This window comes from Anas acuta, chromosome 16 (assembly GCF_963932015.1).
Source record: "Anas acuta chromosome 16, bAnaAcu1.1, whole genome shotgun sequence".
NCBI classification, from domain to species: Eukaryota; Metazoa; Chordata; class Aves; order Anseriformes; family Anatidae; genus Anas; species Anas acuta.
The window spans coordinates 15,167,778-15,171,796 of NC_088994.1; positions in this window are offsets into that span (position 1 = coordinate 15,167,778).

Consider the following 4,019-nt stretch of genomic DNA (forward strand, 5'->3'; position numbering starts at 1 on the left):
GGATTTGTAGTCCCCGCGGCTGCCGCCCCGCCTCTTCCCCCGCTTGCGGCTGTGTGCGTGGGGACTACAACTCCCAGCACACCCCGCGCCCACCTCCCTGCTTTGGGAGGGGGCATGCTGGGAGTTGTAGTCCTCCCCGCTTCCGCGGGCTGAGGAAGGCCCCATGGGGGAGGGAGCCTCGCGGTGTCTCCCCCGCCGCCATTTCAGGGCTGAGCGGGCGAACGGGGACCCAACGCGTTTGTTTTGGGGCTGTGCCGGCCGCTTGGCCTGGCTCGGGTGTGAACCCGGCCCTCAGGAGCCCCTTGGGGCTGTGGCAACAGTTCCACCACGTCCTACACCTCCTACACCCCCATCACCCCCATCACCTCCATCACCCCCTTCACCACCACACCAACGCCCTCAGGGCCGTGTAACCCCCACCCCGTGGTTAAAAGCAGACATTTTGGGGGCTTCAGGGCACAACACGACCCCTTGGGGTCCGTGGATGGGCTCCGGAGCCCCCCTGTAGGTGGCACTCGCACGCTGCGCAGCGCCCGGGTGTGGAGCCGGCTCCTGGGGCTGCCAGAAAGTTGTCGCTGTCCCCAGGAGGCTCCCGGCAGGAGGAGAAGTTCCTTGGCCTCCTCCACAGCTGGGAAAAAGGGTTTGGAGAAGGGGCGAGGGGAAAGGAAAGAGCCCCAGGCAGCGCTGGGTGCTGCCCGCTGCCTGTCAGTGGGTGCTGGGTGCTGCCCCAGTGGGCTGGGATGGGCTGAAGGAGCGGGTATTTGGGGGGATAAACTGCAGGATTAGCTGCTGGGAACCAGGAATCCCTGAGCTCAGCCCCAGCTACGGAACCACAGACTCACAAAATCACAAAATCACAGGTCACAGAATCACAAAATCACAGAATCGTCCAGGTGGGAAGAGCCCTCCAAGACCACCCAGCCCAACCTCTGCCCTGCCACTAACCAGTCCTCCACTAAACCTCTACAGCTCGACATCTAAACATCTTTTAAAAACCTCCAGGGATGGTGGCACAACCACTTCCCTCAGCCCTGCAAGTCACGGAGTTTAGGGCATTACACCGAGGCGGGGAGCACTGAACAGCCTGGTGCTAAAACTGCAGGGCGGCTGTGCCCCAAATCTGCCTTTTCGGTACCCAAAGCCGCTGCTTACGCTGTTCTTTACAGCAGCTCCCGCTGAGTTGGACAAATGTCTGGGATCCCCTGGAGCAAGAGCTGCTCCCCAGATGTGCGAGACGAACGTTCAGCTTCATCCACAAAGCAGCGGCGGTGGCCCCGGACCAAACCTGAGCTACTCAGGGCCCTCTCCCTGGCGTGACGCTTGGCGCTACCTTGAAACTTTTTGGCTTGGCCCCATGTTTGCAGACGCGCTCCAACCCACAGTCTGGAGCCTTCGCAGCGTCTGGAAAGCCTCCATCCCTTGGCAGGGTCTGGCCAGGGAGCGAGGGGATGCCATTTTGGAGAGGCCCAGCTCTGCTCGGGAGGAGGAGGAGGCGAGGGGACCTTTTTGGAGGTCCCTGGGAGCGGGCGGCCGCCTGTCCCCTGTGTGGGGTCGGGTCACGCCGGTCCTTGGCGTCAGCGGAGCGTTGGAGAGGCACTGCTGCCACTGTAAATGTGGTTTGTATCACTGCGAGGCGAACATGGTTCCCGACCACAAATATGGCCCGGGACGTGTCTCGGATTCCAGAGCTCTCAGTCACGCCGAGCGCCATCGCCTCGGCGCTCCTCGCCTCGGAGCGAGAAGCCCGTCACCCTGCTGGAGCCCACCGCCGGCAAACACCGGCCTCCCACCGGCCTCCCAGCACGGTGGCCATCCTCAGCGAGCCTCCACGGCTTCCCGATGGCAGCGGGACCCGCAGGGATGTGACTGCACAAAACGCTCGCACGCGGGTGGCCCCGTCCGCTGCCCGCCGAGCTGGAGAGCAAAACGCACGCGTGGAGGGCACGGAGCAGCTCCACAGCCGAGCCTTGACCCTTCCACCCTCTTCTTTTTCTCTCCCCAAGGGTTAACAGGACAGGCGTTAGCGGCGCGGGGAGGGTTTTTGGCTGACCTTGGCTGGGAAGCAGCGCGGCGTCGCTCAGCCCAGCCCTCCCCGAGCGCGAGCCGGTGGCCGGAGCGCTCCCCGAGCTTGGGTGGAGGTAGATGCAGAGGAAACTCCACCTCCGCGGGAGCCAACCTGCTATTGCAGGAATTCCCAGAGAAATTCCCGCTTCGGGCCGATCTGTCAACGGAGCCGTGAACTTTCCTTTACCCCTTGTGAAAGCAGCGACTTCAATGCGCTAAAAACGGAGCAGGGGCGAGCCCAGCGCTGGAGCCCGGCTCGGGGGAAAAGCTGGGAGGGGGCTCGAGCTGACCCCTGCACGCCTGGGGGGCTCCCGGAGAGTCTCCACGTGTGGTTCCTTGCTTGCAGGCTCCTGGAGGAAGAATTTGCTGTGAAAATAAAAGCAAACCCTGCGATACCTCGCCTGGTTTTGCCCCCGGGTTACAGCATTTCCCGAGTGGCTCTCAGCAGATTTGGGACCTGGCGGGTGGCTCGGGTGGCTCGGGTCACTCATTTGGAGGTCAGCTGCCCCAAAATCGCAAAATTTTCTCTTGTTCCCGACCACGGTGGCCCCATCTGGTTAAAGCCCACAGAGGCTCAGCCTGGTGCATTTTTGGAGGTGCAGATGAGCCCCTCCTGGGCCCAGCCTTGCCCACCTACCCCTACAAACTCCACAGGGAGCTCTGACCCCAAACACCCCGTCCTTCAGGTGTGCCCAGCTCTGTGGGATCTCAGCCTTGGGGTCACAGTCACACGGCAAGGAGCTGTTAGACCCCAAATCCTCACCCAGCACCATAAGCACCAGCAGGGAGATGGGAACAGCTGCTGGAGGCTTTACCAACGCAGCAGCAATTTGGGGAATGCGCCCTGCAAAAAGCAGCTCTGCGATTCCTCCCCGAGCCCAGGGCAGCTCACATTTGGGAGAGGAAGAGGAGAGAGGTGGAGGAAGCAGTCCCTTAGACATGAGATCATTGCAACCCCAAACTAGAGGCAGGGATCCTGCCTTTTGCCCCCCTCCTTGCTGCAGATGTCTAACCCTGATGTTAGGGACATCTGACCCTGGAGACCAAAATTCTCCATCCAAACACTTCAGAAAACCAGAGAATTTGGCCCAACTTCCATTTCTGCCATGCAGAATCTCCTGATTTCTCCTCTGGGGAGCCAAGGGACTTCTCCACACCTCGTCTGGTGGGGAGCAGCCGAGGAGGGGACACACGGCCAGGACCACCCCACGTGGCAGCCCAGACTCTTCCCCGCCGTGAAACGGGGAGCGTGGAAGGGGGGACACGGAGGAGCTGAGGGCTCCCCCCAGGCCCTGCTCATTTCCAGGGTGGAGCCGGGACCTCCAGCTTTGCAGATGCTCTTCCCTAAATCTCCTCCTTCGAACCACTGCAGTTATCCTGGCTGCTGCTCAAAATAATAGCGACAACGGGGGGGAGGAAGAAGTGCAGAGCAGCAGCCCGTCATGCCACGAGAGGGACGATCCCAAAAGAGCCGTGCCCACCAGGTGGGTGCAAGCCACCACCGATGGCACCGGGGCTCCTGGCCGGCTCCGTGTGTGCGTGCGAGCTTGTGCAAGCCCTCGGGGGCTCCCTTCTCTCCCCGTCTCTCTGTCTGCTTGCAGTCTCCTCCATAAAACATCGGAAGTTGGAGCCATTCATTTGGCTATTTGTGGCTCGCTCCCCACGCCCCGGCTCCCTCCCCTGCCCCCTGCAGCCTCTCCGGCTCGCTGCTCGCCCAGCATCCTTGACCCCGAGGAGTCTGGTGTGTCTGCACTTCCCTTTTGGCCCACGGAAAGCACCACTCCGAACGGGTGCCTTGATAAATCCACTGTGGGAAGGCAGGGGCTCCTGGGCTCTCACACAGGGCTTTCCCATGGCGCGTTTCCTATATTGTCCCCGCTCACTGCTCCAGACCGGGGCGGTGGGGAAGCTCTCCGGGTGGTGGTGCCCCTCCACGGCACCGGGTCTGGCCCTCC